Source organism: Cibotium barometz, chromosome 21, assembly GCF_041138505.1.
Source record: "Cibotium barometz isolate CiBa-2024 chromosome 21, ASM4113850v1, whole genome shotgun sequence".
NCBI lineage: Eukaryota > Viridiplantae > Streptophyta > Polypodiopsida > Cyatheales > Cibotiaceae > Cibotium > Cibotium barometz.
In genome coordinates this window covers 23579100-23599504 of record NC_141066.1, presented here as the reverse complement: position 1 = coordinate 23599504, position 20405 = coordinate 23579100, and the positions used below count along the sequence as shown (strand labels likewise).

The 20405-nt window shown below is 37.7% G+C and overlaps 1 protein-coding gene across 2 annotated transcripts in view; it reads left to right on the top strand.

The window, feature by feature from the left end:
• The first annotated feature begins 18511 nt into the window (after positions 1–18511).
• The window catches only part of LOC147626971 (calmodulin-binding receptor-like cytoplasmic kinase 2), a 20233-nt gene continuing 18339 nt past the window's right edge, over positions 18512–20405 (top strand). Inside the window, exons 1-2 of one of the 2 annotated variants that reach the window (XM_086815544.1) lie at positions 18512–18736; positions 18841–18985. The gene's annotated coding sequence lies outside the window, so the exon portion shown is untranslated. The remainder of the gene's footprint in view (positions 18737–18840; positions 18986–20405) is intronic. The other variant, XM_086815545.1, reaches the window with a different exon arrangement.

Here is a 20405-nt window from a genome sequence, read left to right as displayed (position 1 = left end):
TGTGGTAGCAAGCTAGGATGAAGTCCCAAGTGATGTACTTCATGGATATATTATGAAAGTAGCCATTGTAATAGCATTAGGTCTCTTATGAGCCTAAAGTTCCCGATTGTCCATAGTTTGAGTGTGAACACTTATGGCCATGTATATAAGTGAAAATCTCTTATAATACAAAAGAATCTCCCATTGTGCAATAGAGTCTTGCTCTTAATAATCCTCTTATCTCTCTAATCCATGCTAGTGAGTGTGACAACACTTGTCGGAGGTGAGGTGGAATTACTTCTCAAGGATTTGTGGAGCTTGGAGACCTCAAGTGTTATGAGCTCAGCCATTGGAAAGATCCTCACGACAGTTGCGGTTCACCACGTAATCTTCTTGTTGGATGTGTTTTGAAGGGGGTTTTGGTGAGCCATAACAGAGTGTTCCAAAGGGAAAATGATTTCAAGCAACACTTCAAAGGCAAGCCACCCAACCTAGAAGAAGATGAAGGGCTGGGCAAAGCTTTGGATAGATTAACATACCCATATGTCACTGTATTCCTTGTTGTGAATGCTCAACATAGCTATCACCAGAGGGAGGTTCTAAAGGCAAAAGTGAAGGTAACAGTAAAGAAGCTGAAGCTACACTAATACAAAATAATCTTCTCATAACTCTTAGGAATAATCATTGCACCTAGGAACAGGAACAATGTCTTGAATACAAAATTTACAACTTTCCCTTCCTGGCTCATGGCATTGTGGTAGACTATAATCTTTGCCTTAGACAATCTTCTTAGATAGTGAGAGAGAGCCGAGTCTCAGCCACAATACTCCCTTTTATGCCAATGCAAGAATTTGTCTTTGACTTCAAATGTACTCTGCAAAACAAAATAATTAAGGAAACATAAGTCTACATATCAAACACAGACAAACACACACATACATAAAGAGAGAGAGAGAGAGAGAGAGAGAGAGAGAGAGAGAGAACCTAAGTCTCATCTGTCATCTCACGAGCAGTTGGTCTTGCCAAAGGTTAATAGAACTTTTAGTATCTTCTCCTACTTTGTTCATAAACTCCTTTGTGGAGTCATTCAACTTATCATAGCCATATTTGGCCTGCAGCTCCATGAAGGTTTTATCATCTGGCACAAATCCATCTTTGAATTTCTGTGCTTTGCCCAAACAAATACTGAGACACTCTTTACTATTATAATTTTCCTCCAATGCTAAGTCATCTGTATCATCTTCCGAGACAAAACCACTACCCTCTTCCGAAAAATTGGCAATAGTAGATAAAGCAAAATCTTCCCTCAGGCTGAAAATATTCTGAATGTCAGCCACAACAGTATATAACGATTGTTATCAATAACAAATTCTGGCAGCATTGGCAATACTAGACCACACTGATCCACTTTGAAGAGATCTACATATAGTGGTCTCTGTATTGTTAACGCACTCTACTTATGATTTCCAAAAACAACGTCAGCTAAAAACAAATTCTGGCAGCAAATTTTGGCAGCATTGGCAATACTAGACCACACTGCTCCACTTTGAAGAGATCTACATATAGTGGTCTCTGTATTGTTAACGCACTCTACTTATGATTTCCAAAAACAATGTCAGCTAAAAATATAACCCACATAAAAACATGGTCACAAAAATATAAAAATGCAACCACTTGCAAAACACCCCATTAGGAATTCCTACTAATCTCTAACCTTTTCATTTACTAACTAGCACTTCTTATTCCTTCCAAAGGAACAAGGACCATTGATGTCACTAAACATCTGAACCTATCAACAAAGCTTGTCACTTCTTCCCACACAAAGGTCTTCAACGTGATCACGAGGATGGGATCGGCATCAGGAAGGGGGGAATATTAACCCATTCATAGGGCTAACAAGAGGAGCCACTACCATTATCGTACATCAAGGAGTCAAGGTAGATACACCAAAGGTCATACATTCAAGAAGATATGAAGCAATGGTGTCCAAATCTACAACTTGGATAGGTGCCCGTAATGGTCCGGTGGTAGAACACTTATCGCAATTTCTACTTCAAGGGCGTGTGGTAGTAAGTTAGGATGTCCCAAGTGATGTAATTCATGGATATATTATGAGAGTATTCATTATAATAGCATTATGTCTCTTATGAGTTTAAAGTGCCCAGCCGACCACAGTTTAAGTGAGTGTAAAAACTTATGGCCATGTATATAAGTGAATATCTGTCATAATACAAAGAACTCTCCCATTGTGGAATAGAGTCTTACTCTTGCTAATATCTCTCTAATCCATGCTCATGAGTGTGTGTGAGTGAAGTGAGGTGAGAGGAGGGACAAGTACACGTAGTGCAACACGACGGTGTGACAATGCTCGCATGAGGTGCGGTGGAATTGCTTCTCAAGGAGTTGTAGAGCTTGGAGACCTCAAGGGTTACGAGCTCAGCCATTAGAAAGATCCTCACGATAGTTTTGGTTCACCAGGTAATCTTCTTGTTGGATGTGTTCCAAGGGGAGGTTGGGTGATGAGCCATAACACTATCGTGGTGGGGTTTTTTTTTTGGATGAAGTGGAAGGTTTGGGGCCCTCCTTCACATTGGTTGGCACTGAGGTTGCGGGCTTAAGACTCATGGGTGTTGTTGATGATGAGGCTTGAGTCTTGTGTAAAGTGGTGGCTGCTGAGGTTGAGGCTTTTGAGCTCACAGCTTTCTCCTTTGGTGAGGTTGGTCGATGAGGAGGCATTGGCTCTGGGGCTTTTCCCTTGAGTTCCTTTTTAGAGATAGATGGTTACACTTGGGAGACTTCTTCAGGAATAGTTATTGATTGCGAGGTTTTTGGCATTGGACTTTGTTGGTGAGGATAGAGTTGAAGGGTTAGATTCTTTGTCCAAGTTGGTCATTGATGTAGATGGTAGGTCTTCGTGTAGAGGGACTTCCGAGGAAGAGGCTTGTAGCTTTTTAAAGTCAGCATCATAGAAATCCATTAGGGTTGGATCCTCTTCTTTGCAGTATGGTATTGTCAACTTTGTGTCATTGACCATCATGATGACCATATCGCTAGCAAAGCACAGTGGTGCTTGGGTAGAAATAGTCCATTTTTGCCCCAAGATCAAATCTGCCTCCAACACATACTCCACCGCAAAAAACTTACACGTAAGGGGGTTAGATTCCATATACATTGTTTGCTCGAAGCACCCCAACATGGCATGTTGATCGAAGCACCCCAACATGGCATGTTGATGTCTGTTGTGAATGGTAATTTCTCAGGAGGATGAGCGTTGAGTGTTGGTTGACCTGCTTGGAGGGTGATGATTTGATTGTAAAGTTCAAATCCAACCATAACTCTTAGGATATTCTAAGTAAGATTTGTTGGTAGTTCCAGCTGCTCCAAGGTCTCGTCCTCCTGGAAGAGTAATTTCACAATGCTTGCGGGAGTGCTCAAGGTGACTGTTTGCATGGATTTATCAATTGAATACCACAAGTCACGTACCCAAGTTCCACCAAGGATGACATCTTACTCAAGGAAATCTAGGGTAACATGGAATCTAAATTTCACATTTCCACTGATTCTTTAACATAGTTAAAGCAACCTAGAACTTCAATGTTTTGTCCATTGGAACCTCTTGCAAGAGAATTTTCTTTAGGGATGATGGCAGGTTGGCCCAATGATACCCGAGTATCTATTGTCATGATGTTATAACTAGCTCGAGGGCTAATCAATGCGCGTTTGCACTTAACATCATTGCTCATAGGGAAATCTAACCATACCATGATAGAATCCTTAAGTGGAACCAGGGATGTTTCAGTTTTTGTTTCAGCTTAAGTTCCTATTTTGGTTTCATATTCCCATTCACTTTTATCCTTTTCTTGGCTCTCAGTTTTTTCAAGAGTACCCAATGTGTATAGTGGAACACTTAGTCCTTGACAACTTCAACTGAGGTCTGTTTGGAAACTTGCCAATCCTTACAGTCTTGTTCTATGTAGCTCGTGAGATCTTGGTACAACTCATGGTTAGCCTTTAAAGGTGCAAGGGATGAAAGCTATGCTAGCCTCACCCCATGAGAGAAGATCACTCCTCCAAATGAGGATTTGAGAGACTGCTTAAACTTCGTAAGGGATTCATCAAATTCCTCACGTGCTTTTTCAACTACATTATTCGTGTAATCTTTCTCTGATGACTTTTCTTGGCTTGATGGGTTCATTTTTGTAGAGAGTACGTCCTCCTCTTGAAAGGGGAAGCGATGCTCCTCCGTTTTATGTATTATGGTTACTTTTTTAGGTTTGATATTATGAGATTGTATCACAACCAATGACCCTGTATAACACTCAACAATGCTAAGCATGCTCTCCTGAGCTTGCTTTTTGCGTTCCACATATGTCATGTGATCATAATTTTCAATATGAGGTGGTTGCGCTAGTTCTAGTTTCTTGATTGGATTGTGAGGTGCACTAAGTGACAAGTCAGAACTTGTTTCGTCCTCACTAAGTGACGTACTAGAACTTGTGTCATCTTTTGACTTTCTTTGAATCATCAAGTTTTCATTATTATTACCCATGCAACGAGAACAAACTTTCTTTCGGGCTTTTGTATCATGTGTCGCACATGTGGGTTTTATTGTTTCAGGGTTAGCCTTTGAAGTGGATGCATTCACATCATGTGTAGATTTTGGCTCTTTTGGGGTTAGGTCCTTTACAGGCTCCTTTTCCCATCCTTTATTTCAACCTTGGTTTCTACAATTTGTTGGCCCTTGTTTTTCTTGGGTTTAGAAGGTTTTGTATGCTCTTTTGGTTTCTATTTTAAAACATGCTCTTCTACCCATTTCAAAGTGTGTTATTTTGCATTCTTTTTTACTGTTTCTCGTGCCTTGGCTTGCAAGCATGTAAGCAAATTCAAGGGTACCATGGACAATTTCCCGTTTTGCACGCTCAAGATGTTAAGAGTTGTATTTTGCGATACAGGCTGCACTGAAGCAACTTGACTTGGGTAATCTTGGAATATGTGATTAATGCCACATTGTTCACGTATTATTTGTAAAGTGTCTGTGATGACTATGGGCATGGAAGTATTCCAAACTATGTAGTCTACCACTTTGTGTGTGGTCCACGACAATAGAAACATTGAAGTGTTTGCTTAACTGCTTCTTGAGAAGTTTTTACCCTTTGAACTATTTTTGTTTGGGACATGGGAATTGAGGTTTTGAGGTAATTGTAGGTGAATAGGTACATTGGGGTGTGTCATGTGACCAAAGATTTTGCAATGTATGCAATACAAGAAGATAGGCCTAGGGTACACACATTAGGGATTGGGATAGACGTAGTGATAGCAATGAACACAAGGCATTTCGCTGAGCATGTTGATAGGCATTAAAGATGTTTGGTTTTGAGGGAGCCCATTCTCTCTTGGAGATTCTGGTTCAAAGCTTTTAAGCAAGGCTGTATAGAATTTAAGGAATGATAATTTTGACATCAATTTTTCTTTAGTTGTTGCTTCACTGGGTTTAGATGAGGAACATCTCATATCATGATCATCCTCCATCATGTTGTCATCTCATGTCATGATCATCCTCCATCATGTTGTCATCTAAATGTATTTCTTCTTTACAGCATTGATTTAATGTTTTCGGATTGGATACAATGATCAAGTTGTGTAAGTTATTTTTCTTTATGCCCATTATAAATCATCTTTTCAATTGAGCATCATTTAGTTTCTCTCATGGCTCACATCGTGAGTCCAAGATCTTTATCTGAAGGATAAAATCTCTAATTGTTTCATTTTGTTTTTGCTCAATCGAATAAATTTCTCTTATTGCACTCCACTGATCACCTTGTCTAGAAAAGTTATGAATAAAGGTTGTTTTCAAGGTCTTGAAGTTTGTCTTAATCACTGGCATCCATGTGATGGACCATCAACTAGCCTTTCCTACTAAACGAAGGTTCAACACATGTACCTTGGTGGGACAGTTTTGATTTCCAAAAGCTTCAGATCTCTGTTCAAACATTTGCATGAATTGAACAAGATCGGTCGTTCCATCGTACTTGCCCATGATTTTGGAAATCTATAAGGCCGTGTTTTTTTATGAGTCACTGAGGCCATGTGTAGGTGCTAATGTGGTTAAGACCTCATTTAGTTCTTGGGCAACCCCCCTTCCTAGATTAGTCTATATATCCAAGGTTTGGCCATTTAAGGGTTGCAAAGGGTTGGTACCTAGCACTTCTAAAGGTTTAGGTCTTGTGATAGTGCTAGAGACCAAATCCCGAAGGGATTGATGTGTGACAGGGGGTGTAAAACCCAATGACACGCTTGTTGTCGGCATGGCAAATGGTATCGGGAGATGTATTTGAGACATGGATCTCAATGGCTTGAAGATTTCAGCTATTGGGTTCAATTTGGGTGTGATCCCACATAATCCCTATATTGTTGCCATATCTTGATGTTGCTAATTTCTCCTTAATAAGCAAGCACACGTGGGTTTTTTTTACCTTTTAGGTTTTATCATAGCCCATTAATAGCCTCAGGAGGCCTCGTGCACCCTTCTCTGGGTGAAACGAGAGTCCATTTACCCGAATTTGCTTAGGTGCTAAGCGCACGCAAACGACCTTTTAGAGATATTTTTCGAAAAAAGTGTGCCATTGGTGTCCCAAATGGAAGCCGAGGTCTCAAAAGCACGTGAACGCCCTTATGATGATCTTTTCTGGGAAAAGTGCATGTTAGTAGCATCCCAGATGGAAGAGGAGGTCTCAAAACTTATTTTCCATCACTGTCTCAAGATGAATTTTTTTTCTAGAAAGATTTTTCCTATTTTACAGCTCGTTTTTTAATGTGTTCCAAAAGGAATTTGGAAAAAAAACGTTGTATAAGAGAGCTATAATATTTTTGGAGTACTACAACTTTGTCTCTCTGATTTTTTTGTGATTTTGTCGTTTAGACATTTTAAAGTAGCCTGAATAATGTACGCGATCTTTTTCAAGCTTTTTTGGGTAATTTTTAGTGCTTTAAGACTCATTTTTTGCCTCGATTTCCAAGTTAAATTTTGAGGCTGCTGGTCGAAAGTCAAAAACGAAGGATTTTTCCCTCAGACACTCAAGACCAATTTCGAAGAGCTCGATGCAAGCTTTTCGATAAGCGCTAGAACGCGTTCAGGCACATGGTTTAGGAGGAGATATGAGCCTCTAAACAGGGTTATTTTCTATACTCTCTTTTTTTCCCAAACCCTTTTCATGGACGTGAAAGTGTAAGGACTTTTCACGTCGTGATACGCATCTCACGTGTGAAATGTATTTCACGATTTTCTTTTAAAAAAATTCCAGGAGCCCTTTTCACAGACGTGAAAGTGCAATGACCTTTCACATCATGAAACGCATCTCATGAGTGAAATGTATTTATTTATTTATTTATTTTCTCCCCGGACCCTTTTCATGGACGTGAAAGTGTAGAGACCTTTCACACTATGAAATGCATCTCACGCATGAAATGTATTTCACGATTTCTTTTTCTTTTTCTTTTTTCCCTCGGACCCTTTTCACTGACGTAAAAGTGCAGAGACCTTTCACACCATGAAATGCATCTCACGAGTGAAATGTATATCATGATTTTTTATTTTATTTTATTTTCCCGAGACTTTTCACAGACATGAAAGTGCAAAGACCTTTCACGCCGTGAAATGCATCTCATGCGTAAAATGTATTTTATGATTTTTTTTCCACGCGGACCTGTTTCACATCATGAAATAGAGGGTTTTATGAAAATGTAAAATGGGTATTTCACCTAATTATTATTTTTGGGTGTAGGACCTTTTTACGACTGTAAAACAAGTGTTTCACGAATTTTTTTTTTCACACGTGACCTTTTCAATCACGAACGTGAACAAGTGTTTCGTGAAATTTTTTATTAAAAAAATTAGTCTAGAGGAAAATTCGAGTTTCCTTGTGTGTGTGGAGGGAATATTTTTTTGAATTTTAAATTGGGGAGATATGGGCATTTTCCCAAAAAGGTAAGTGGGAATAAAAAAGTCAACTCTTTTATGACACCCTCTTACACTCGTCTCATAAATGACTCCCAAAATGGACAAATTGAAAACTCATTGGCATCTTTTCATTCAATGCTCATTAGCTTTAATCAATTTTGAAAAAAAGTACTTAAGAATTAATCAAAGATTAATCCTTCCACTAATCTTTCTCCCTTTTGGACTAATTAAGGATTTTAATTAACCACCACTAATCACTAATTAATTCACACCATTGAGCATATCATTGAATAGATCCTTGGATTTCTAAGCTTTGTGCTTCAACTAATGTGTAAATTAATCCATAATTAGAGATTAATTAAACTTTTAATTTTAGTCCCTTCTCTTCATGCAAAATTAAGCAAAATAGAGCAAAATTCCTCCAATTGATAAAGAAATTGACATAATTAGGTATTTTGATGCATGTACATGCTCTCAAAACACTCAATAACACTAATTTCAACCTCTTACATGATTAAATTTGGCCCATAAAAACACATTTTCTAAATTTTTACCTCTTGAACTGGATTAATCACCCTTTAATGAGACAAAAAATCAATTAATTAAGGAAGATTAATCGATTTCAATAGTTTTTAATATTTTTGAGAAATTTTTTAAATGATTAAGCTACTCCTAATACTTTCTAACACTCTAATGCATACAAATCAAACAAAAAACCCACAAATCAAGCAAAAATTAATGATTCTAGCTCTATGTTTAACTCTAAAGAGCGCTAAAATCACAAAATTGCAATCCATTGCATTGTTTGATGCAATGGACGCAAACTGAAAGGCCAAGGATGGTTCCCCGACAGCAGTGCTAAAAATGTTATGGCTCATCCAAAACCCCACATCCAACAAGAAGATTACCTGGTGAACCGTAACTATCGTGAGGATCTTTCCATTGGTCGAGCTCGTAACCCTTGAGGTCTCCAAGCTTTAAAACTCCATGAGAAGCAATTCCACCGCGCCTCCCGCTCGCGAGCGTTCACACCGCCGCATTGCACTACGTGTACTCGTCCCTCCTCTCATCTCACTTCACTCACACACACTCACTAGCATGGATTAGAGAGAGATTAAGAAGAGGATTAGCAAGAGCAAGACTCTATTGCATAATGGGAGAGTTCTTTGCATTATGAGAGATATTCACTTATATACATGGCCATAAGTGTTCACACTTATGGCTGACCGAGCACCTTAGGCTCATAAGAGGCAGCCTAATGCTATTACAATGACTACTCTCATAATATATCCATGAAGTACATCACTTGGGACTTCATCCTAACTTGCTACCACACACATTCTTGAAGCAAAAATTGCCATAAATATTCCATCGAACCATTACGGGCACCCGTCCAAGATGTAGATTTGGACACCATTGCTTAATATCTTGAATGTATGACCTTTTGGTGTATCTACCTTGATGTAACATAATGGCGGTAGCTCTTGTTAACCCTAGAAATGGGTTAGCAAAACAGGATGGGAGGGTGTACAATTGGAATGAAGACGGAGCTAACTATAGGTAGATCACTATGCCTATGCCTATTATTATTCACCACAGAAACCTTCGTGTCAATCCATGCTTCATGTCGTACCGTAGAAGGTGGACTAGGGAAGTCTTCAAAGCTAAACGAGGTAGGAATCCCCACTATATCTTTAACTATCCTAAGTTGCACTCGTGAACCTTCGTAGATATACATGCAATGAGAAGCCACCTTAAGAAAATGTATTATGCATGGAGGCAGATACCTGATCCTGCTTTTGTGGTAACTATTAGATTTATACAACTTATTATAACACTTTTAAATGTTCCACAAACAAGTGTAAGATGCGACAAAGAGCAATTACTATAATCTCAACAAAGGACCAAATGAGGATGTGGTGACTTTCTATTTCCATTGACTCAAATTTCTACTTGGGTACATGCTTTGTGACTTTAAGACTATGATGGATACATAATTTTGGCCTCCATACAAAGCTTTCAGGAGAACTTAATACTCCTTGGAATTGAGGCATTTACATTAACAGCATGCTGCCAATAAGTTCTTGTAAGCTGGAGTCGTTTAGCCTAAAAGTGGTAGGCATAAGAGTTTAAATCTAGTTGCTGAGCGATTTTCCAACCATTGGCATAGTCTTGCAAGTTGCGTCAAGTTGCTAGTTGGTTTTCCAATCACTAACATAGTCCTTCCATATTGCATCTGCATTTGATTCCAAAATCCTCTTGCTGCTAGAGGCATTGCCAATCTAGACGTTGGCATAAGAGTCTAATGTTGCCTAAGATTTTATGGTCAAGGGCATAGTCTTGCAACACAGAGTCTTTCGTTGTACATATCTGCATATTGCATATCCAAATATAATAAAATAACATAAAAATTATAAAAACTCAAAATCTTGAAACTCCCTACACTCACACACTACGCACTTTTATCTTAAGACTAGAAGCCTTGACATCAGAAGCCATCCAGGTACATTTTGGATGGGGGGATCTTGGTGGGATATTCCTGGTCCAAGATATGACCCGTGGTGGTGGGAGGGAATGAATTTCCCTTGCATCCCCATGACAAGTAAGTTATTTCATCTCTTTCTCTCATGTTGAGCCTTTCATTGGTGTGTGAATAATGCCATTGCTTGAGTTTTCTTGAGAGTGTGGTGAAATAAGTATAACATCTTCATTGATGAATCAATCAAATTCATGGATCCCACCCTCGTCTACCCTCTACTTCTTTGATATATCAATGAGATCCATGGATCCCACCCTCATCTACCCTCTTCTTCATTGACAAATCAATTAGATTTATGGACTCCACCCTCATCTACTCTATCTAATCCCATTTGGTTGTGGCCAACATTTCCAATTCCATTGGATTATCAATTTGAAATATTTTATTGGGAAGAGCACTTTATTGAATCGATGGTGCTTCTCGGCCTCAACTTTCCGATCAAAGAAGATCTACTCCACTAATTTTCCATGGCAGACATGAAAATCCTCCTCATGGAAAGGTGTGAAGATAACTCTCTTTCCTCTATAGTCTTCTAACTTTATTATAATTTTTATCTAACGTTAAGTAAAGATCCTTCATTAGCCTTTTTTTAGTCTAAATTCATAGCCTTATGATTTAGGATCCCTAAGGTCCTTAACCTTGTCGTAAAATTTTCTAGAGTCACTTTAAAATAGAAAGCCTACTCTTCTATTTTCTTTCTAGGATTTCACTATTTTCCTCCCTAATTTCTAGAGGAATAAAGATTGATTTTGAACTATGTTTAAATTGGTTGCACATGAGTCTTTTATTTCTCATTTCTTTTCAAAAATTAGGGTATTGATTTTCTAGATTTGCACCTCTTGGATAATATTTTTGTGCATCCAAGCCTTGATTAATGAGATAATCAGTAGCTTTCTCTCTAAATTCTAGGGTAATTATTAATCTAACTCATCCTTGAAAATTAATTATCCAAGTCACTTAAAAAGTTCAAATTTTCCTTGTAATGATTTATCTAATTTAGACCATAATTTATTATTAAATCCACATATGCATGTGCATTAAGGTTTTCTCTCTCTGTAATTTTTTATTCAAACCTCTACTTTTTCTCCTAATTCTAAGGTTGGGTCAATTCTCTTAATCTAACCTCCTAATTCTAAGGTTGGGTCAATTCTCTTAATCTAACCCTTTCTTAGATTAATCTAGGTGCACATACCTTGATATGGTCAAAATTTATAATTCTTTTGTAATCCTAAGGTTCACATGCTAAATGAGAGTCAATTAAATCTTTGGTTTTGGGATATGTGTAGAGCAATCCCACTCCATAAAATTAATGAAAAGCTCAATCCTAATCTACCTCACTGTAATTTATGTTTTCTTGGGATTAGCTCAATTTAGGATATTAAAGCTTACAACCTTAATAAAACCTTACCCTAAGGTATAAATAGACCTTCCTAGGGTACAATGCACTAAATCAAATTGAGAATTATTAAATTAATTATGCAATCAAAGTGATCAACTCAATTTAATTGCAATAAATATCAAGGAAAATATCATTTTTTTTAAATATGAGAGTTTTGAATATACCTTTTTGGCCTAGCTTTGAGGTTTGAGTATAGTCAATTTGTGAAGTAGATATGCTCCACATGCCCCTAGAAGTCCACAAGTTTTTCTAGAGCTCCCTAATTTGGTGCAATGGTCCTAAAGCTTATATACATATGTAATTGAAGTACCTAAAGTGAAAAACAATGATTGTCCTATGTTAAATGTGCTAAAAACTATACAAAGTACTATCTCCTCTCCCTAGATAAAAATTTGTGTATTTCTTCTTAAGAGCTTAGGAAGCCTTTATATACTTGAAAATGGAGTGTAACTATTCCACATGCTTCCCTAGTTTACTCAAGATTAGTAGCCCTCAATATCTCATGTAACCAAAGCTAGAAATGCATACAACCATGTTAGTATATGCTCAATGCCCACCTCTCAGCATTACCCTACCTTTGTTATGTGTTGCACACTTGTAAGGCCCCCATTATGAGGAGAAGCCATTTGTGCATGTGACTTTGGTGGGAACCCCATCTTAGATGCTAGAAGGGGTCTTATTGTGACCTTGATGGTTAGGAGATGGCTAGGGTACAAATAGAGGGTTGTGCATGAAGCTACTCTAGTATGAGGTGTGATAATATCATCATGACATAAGCATGATGCCATCATGTGACCTACGTATAATGTCAACATATAATGTAAGCATGATATTATCAAACGTTATCTATGACATCATTACATGATTTCATCCATGACATCATCGTATGATGTCATCCATGATGTCACCCATGATGTCACCCATGACATCACCTATATGCTCCCTTTAACCTATAAAAAGAGCCCCTTGTGGTAGCTTTTTATTGTGCGGAATCCAATACTTGTGAGTATCCACACCCTTCACACTTATTACTTCCTCTATCCAGAGTCTATTTAGATCGCCCATCAAAAGTCTACTTGAGAGCACATAGGTGGACAACATCATTACATTGTACCTATCTGAGTATTTTTTAGTGTATGGAGTCTAGTCTTTCTTTGCATAGATCACTAGGAGTGATGACTTCTATCTCTATTGTTGTTTCTGTTGTGCTGTTACACCAGGCCTACGTATTCATCCCACCAGCCTTCATAGAAGCAAGCTTGATGGGATAAGCTACACTCTCAAGACGTTCAAAATCAATGCTATTCTAGACTCTTATGAGCTTCTAGAAACTATTTGTGAAAATGGATACAGAACCAATGGGAACCCCCAAGACCAATAATAATGGAAACATACTTCAACCAAATGCTATACTTATTCGGGCGCATTGAAGAGGCACAATGCTGATGCAGTTTGTTCCATCGGTCGTCACCAGCGTAAGTGATTTTGTTCTTACTCCGATTCAACACACAACTAAGGCATCGAAGGCTTGGACTATACTGAGGAATCAATATGAGACTTAGAATTAAACGAGGATTTAAAACTTGGAGAATCAGCATGCCATTGGGAATTAAATGGTTGATGTGAGGATTAAAAAGATGTGTGAAGAACTAGCTTGGAGGTGCATCCGAATTCTCCCACAAAAGTATGATGGCTTGGTTATAACATTAAACACTCAGGTTAGAGTTCCACCTCTATCATTTTAAGAATTTAGTACTATGTTGCTTGAGAAGGAGATGCAGTTGAAGACCCGTGAATGGCAGTGATGCTACATTTTTTGCCAATTCGCCCATTAAAGCGGTACGTGAGCTGGGTTCAGAACGTCTCGTGAGACAATTCGGTCCATATCCGGTGTGGGCGTTAAAACATTGAAAGGACCTTTCCCTAGTACGAGAGGACCGGGAAGGACGCACCTCTGGTGTACTAGTTATCGTGGACCCTCTAGTTTCGCCAGCTTATCGAAGAGTACCTGAGGCAGCGGCTATACAAGACTTCCCAGCCCACTGAAAGGCCAATGCTAAAGACAAAGGCACGACATCTTTTGATGATGACAAGAAGAAGAAGCCAAAGAATAAGATGTTTCAAGGGAGTTTGTTATTACTGTGACAAGAAGAGTCATGCTGTCAAAGACTATAGAAAGAAGTAGGCTGATAAGAAGAACAGTGCCATGAAGTCTTCATGGAAGGGAAAAGAGTCATTTAACAGTGCTTAGAGAGCGAGCTTAAACTTTGGGTCACCATTGAAGAGGTATGCTCATCTATTCAGGCCCCGGTATGTTAATGATTCATGGATTTTGGATAGTGGAGCATTTCGACACATGACTAATATAAAGGGCTGGTGTAGTTCTTGGAAGCCTCTACAAGAACCCATTAGTGTTGTTGTTGTTGGGAATACTGCCAAATGCCTAGCCGAAGGGTCTAGAACCATCTCTTTTGTGGCAGCTCTACAGGTGAAGAGAAGAAGCTATTATATGTGCTCTATGTACCTCAAATTAAGAGGAATCTGTTGTTGCTGCTGGCAGTTGTTGTGATGGTAGATCGTGGACTTGACGTACACTTCAAGAAAACTAAAACAAAAATTCTAGATGCTACTAGCAAGGTTGTTAGTAAAGGAGTAAGACACAACAATCTGTACGAGCTAAGTGCCCTTACCCTATAGATAACACTACAAGAAAGCTTTGGCACGAGCAATTTAGTCAAATTGGATTTGTAGTGCTGAAGGAGATGTAGAAAAAGGAAATGGTAGCTAATTTGGGTGTATTTTTAGAATTGCAGGAACCATGTGAAGCTTGTAATTTGGGTGTATTTTTAGAATTGCAGGAACCATGTGAAGCTTGTATGATGGGCAGGCAACAATGTAAGGTATTTCCACATGAGGGCTGCAATAGGGCAAAGGCTCCTCCAGAGATGGTACATGCTGATCTTTGTGGTAACTACTGCATTGGGGAGATCTACTTACTTTATGCTATTAGTCGATGATTGCAGTAGGAAGATGTGGGTTTTTTTCCTCCAGAGATGGTACATGCTGATCTTTGTGGTGGTAAGATGTCTACTACTGCATTGGGGAGATCTTCTTACTTTATGCTATTAGTCGATGATTGCAGTAGGAAGATGTGGGTTTTTTTCCTTTGGGATAAGGTTGAAGCTTTTAGCAAGTTTAAATAGTGGCATAAGCTTGTGGAGAATGAGACAAGAAAGAATGTGAAAAAGTTTCATATAGATCGAGGAGGAGAATTTCTTTTAGTGGAATTTGATTGGCTACTACTGCAAGGAGAATAGCATATAGCATCAACTCATAACTGCTCACACACCTCAACAAAATGATATTGTAGAACGCAGTAATCAGGCTGTTGTGGAGATGGCTCGATGCTTGCTAAAAGGGAAAGGGTACCAAGACACTTTCTGGGCTGAACCAGTAAGCACAACAATTTACATTCTCAATCGGAGCTACACAAAGGTGCTCAAGGATATCACATTGTAAGAGGCCTACTCTGGTAAGAAACCTTCAGTGTCTCATTTCAAAACATTTGAAATGTGAATGTTACGTACATGTACCAAATGCATCTAGGAAGAAGCTTAATGCCAAAATCAAGAAGTGTATCTTTCTTGGATATAGTCAAGAGTCAAAGGCTTATCGACTCTATGATCCAAAGGTGAAGTAGATGATCACCAACCAAGATGTGGTGTTTGTGGAGTAGCCACATTCAGGAGGAGACAGGTCCATCCACTCTATCATCAGCCAAAGAAATAATCCACCATGAACCCAACCCACCAGCTAGATTTTCTCTCAAGAAGGAAGAGTTTTCAGAGGATGAAGACTCACACATCACATCAGCCTACTTCTACACCACACGGAAAGCCACTTCTTAAGTGGGCACAACAATTCTTTGATGAGCATAACCCAGTACCTGAGATGCCATAATCTTTAGTAGATGGACAACACAGATCAAGGAGAATAGAGGAACAGAGAAGAGTATCGGATCTCATCGTCAACATGGCCTTGATGGTGGCTGAGATAATGGGAATAGTAAAGGAGCCACCCACCTTGGACAAAGCCTTAGCACATCCAAAGTGAAAAGCCGCCATGAAGTTTGAGTATGACATCATCATAAAAAATAATACCTAGGAGCTAGTTGACCAACCACCAAATAGAAAGGTAATTGGTACCAGCTAAGTATAAGACTGATGGCTCACTTGAAAAAACAAAGCTAGGTTGGTTGCACAAGGATTTTCATAGGTGGAGGGTTTTGACTTTGCTGAAACCTTTGCTCCTCCCAAAGATTGCATGATAACTATTAGGGCGGTACTTGCCGTGGCTCCTCATAAATAGTGGCCAGTTTTTGACAAGAATGTCAAATTAGCATTTCTGAACGGAGATCTCAAGGAGGTCTATGTAGCTCGGCCACCAGGTTTTGAGATGCCTGGATTAGAAAACAAAGTATGCCAAGGGTGTGATATACCAATTTTTCAAAAAGATTGGCTTTACTAAAAGTGTTTCTAATGCTAATTTGTATGTTCTAAAAAGGCACGGCAAGATTTCTTTGGTTGTCCTATATGTAGACGACTTAAACATCATAGGTGACGATGAAGAAATGATCCAGTAGACAATGGATATGCTGAGCCGTGAATTTGAGATGACAGACTTGGGTCTTATGCATTTTTGTTTGGGGATTGAGGTCTGGCAGGAGTCAGGTAAGATCTTCATATCATAGCAAAAGTCATTATGTGTGAGAGCTGATTGATGATGATTCGGGGCTAAGAGAAAGCACTTATCCCGTAATGGCAATGTAATGGAAGAAAACATCCCTTCATGATGGTGACTCCAAGGATATGCTCTAAAAAAGCATGGCTTCACTGTCATGATCTCGTCTTGGGTGTAAGGAGATCCCTTGTCGATGAGGATGGCCAAGTTCAGACCTTAAGCACTAGGGCAATCTATTCAAGCCACGAGCATTAATACGCATATTCCCTCCTATCTTAAAAGGTTGTTCTTCATTTTCTTATTTTGAATCATAGATTCAACTTTTACAATCTTGCTCTAAGAAGGTGGGATTCTCCCTTCACTACAATACTAGGGGAGATTTGAATCTTTTTTTACATAGAGAGGTCATTAAGGAGACAAGTTATTTTACTCTTCATTTTCAAGACCACAAGGAGCTATTAATTTTCTTTAAATACTGGCTATTAAAGATGGTATGTTCCTTTAATCTCAAAGATATTATGATGAATCCTTAGCATAATTGGGCATTCATATAGATACAAGACCAAAGAAACTTATCGTGCAAGCATATATTCTTGTTCTTTTTCCACTGAGTCATAAGTTATAAGGAATAATCATCTTTCACTTAGCTTAACAAGGTAAGAAGCATCTTTGAGTATAAAGATTTGCCTTTATTTGAAGTTTTATTGTGTTTATTAAGCGTACCTCATTTTACTTTTTTCCACGCACTATAAAATTACATTTAGAAAATATTAAAAGCTCTCTATTTTTGATAATTTTGTGAAACTAAGGATGCATTTTGCATATACTTTGTATCGAAAGCATGGAAGGTACTTTGTACCACATTGACCAATGGAAGGGTTAACATGCAATTTGCTGACTTCTTGCAAATGTTAATATTCAACGGTTTGGAGTTTTGGCTAGTGGCTTGAAGCTTCATAGCCTCTCACAAATTTTCCAAAGTCTCCTTCTTATCTTTAAGGTGCACTTCTCGTTTGGGGAGACTTATGCTTATGATGTGACCCCCCTTATGTCCCCTACATGTAAAATTCTATACACGACATTGACATAATGTTTCCTGGCTAGTGGTTGAATTGCCTCTCACGAACTCCCTACCTACCCAGCTACACAAAGCCGAGAGAGAAGAAGAGGAGTCGATTAGAGATTTTATTAGTCGTCTTAAGCATTTTGGGGAGACTTTGAATTGGCTCTCACAAACTTCCTACCTTTTAGAATTATGCTTATGAATTGTGATGTGACCCTTATGTGGCCTTTGCTTTTCATATTTACACCACATTGACACAACATTTTTTGTAAAAAAAATGCAAGAGTTGGTATTGTAAAAGTAATGCTCACTTGGGTAGATTCTAACCCACTATGTACATGTTGTAGGGGTACTCATAATGATAGGATGCTTCATTTATATGGGTTTGGTGGCCTTTTCCTCCCTGAATTCAAATAGCATCTTGCTAACCTTCGAGGTCTGGTATAACTTTGACAAGTGGGCTCTCGTACTTCGCCAATCATAGCGCGTTTACCATATGTGGTTACGAAGGCGTGGTGGTGAATGAATTTTGAAATATAATTGCAGGATGCTAGTACAATGACTTGCTGACTAGGGCCATCCTGGAAGCAAGGGATTTTATGGACTTACAAGAAAGATTCCACACCTAAGGGGCTTTTAGAACTTAAAAGTGAAAGAATATGTAAGTTTGGTCAAAAAGGTCACTCTAGTACTTTCAAATTTTATCAAATGCCAAAATTCAGAAAAAGGGGTTACTATAGTACTTTCAAATTTACGAAAGTAAATGTCAAAATTCATAGAGCAGCTAACATGCGTGTGAAAGGGGCCAAAATGCTTAGAGAGTGGGAAACCATCTATGTTAATGAAGAGGGGATTATGTCCTAATGTGGGTCAGTAGTGCTAAGCAGCTAGCGGCCGGGTCTTCGTTTCTAAGACAGTCAAGCAGTCCATCGTCACCTTGCCATCAGCTGCAGTTCTATTCTTGCCTCGCAAGTTTTTTTCTGTGCTGATCATCATCCCTAGCATCATCGTATCACACGATCGTAGTACATCATCAGTCAAGCACACAGAAATCCTCAGGTCTGTCTATCTTTCTAGAACGTTCGTATTCACACACATCAGAGGGTTTGTTGTTAGAATTTCCGGGCGGATTTCTGTTCTAAGTTTCTTTAGGGTTTTCTCAGATTCTTATCAAGGTGTATTTGAAGGGTTTCCTTACTGTTTCGGATCGCAATGAGCACATCAATGAAACCCTAATTTTACCCCTTTTTCAGCTCTGCTCAGAATCTTTTTCCTCATCAAAACTGTGGGCAATTTTGCAGCTGGCAGGTCAATTTGCTTCCAGCTCTGTGTCTATTCTTTCCGATCTCTCTTTGCTTCCAGCTCTGTGTCTATTCTTTCCGATCTCTCTTTGCGAGATATCGTTTACCCCTTGTAATTGTCAATGATTTTTCTAAAGTCATTACATCTTTTTAGGGCTTTCTGTCGATTGAATTTATCATCATTTGATTTGGTGAATTCTATTGCGGCACATTTTATTTCCTAAAAGCGCCTTTACTTGATTATGGAAAATCAATCAGTGAGTTATATATATGTATATGTATATATACATATATATGTATCATCATTTGATTTGGTGAATTCTATTGCGGCACATTTTATTTTCTAAAAGCGCCTTTACTTGAATATGGAAAATCAAGCAATGAGTTATATATATGTATATGTATATGTATATGTATACATATATGTATATGTATATATACATATACATATACAATGTACATATATGTGTATGTATATGTATACATATACATATATGTATATGTATATGTACACATACATACATACATATACATATATGTATACATATACATATATGTATACATATGTATATATACATATATATATACATATATGTACATGTACATACATATATGTATACATATATGTATATGTATATGTACATGTACATGTACATGTATATATATATATACATGTACATGTACATATACATGTACATGTATATATATATATACATGTACATGTATATATATACATGTACATGTATATGTATACGTATATGTATACCTATACATATACATATACATATATGTACATGTATATGTATACGTATATGTACATGTATATGTATATGTATATGTATACGTATACGTATACGTATACGTATACATATACATATACATATATGTATATGTATATGTATATGTATACGTATACGTATACGTATACATATACATATACATGTACATATACATATATGTACATGTATATGTATATGTATATGTATATACATATACATACATATATGTACATATACATGTACATATATGTACATGTATATGTATACATATACATGTATATATATGTATATGTGTATATGTACATGTATATGTATACATATACATATACAATGTATACATATACACATATATATGTACATGTATATGTACATGTATATGTATACATATACATGTACATATACATATGTGTATATGTACATGTATATGTATACATATACATGTACATATACATGTACATATATATGTGTATATGTATACATTGTATATGTATATGTATACATATACATGTACATATACACATATACATATATGTACATGTATATGTATACATATACATGTACATATATGTATATGTGTATATGTACATGTATATGTATACATATACATGTACATATACACATATACATATATGTACATGTATATGTATA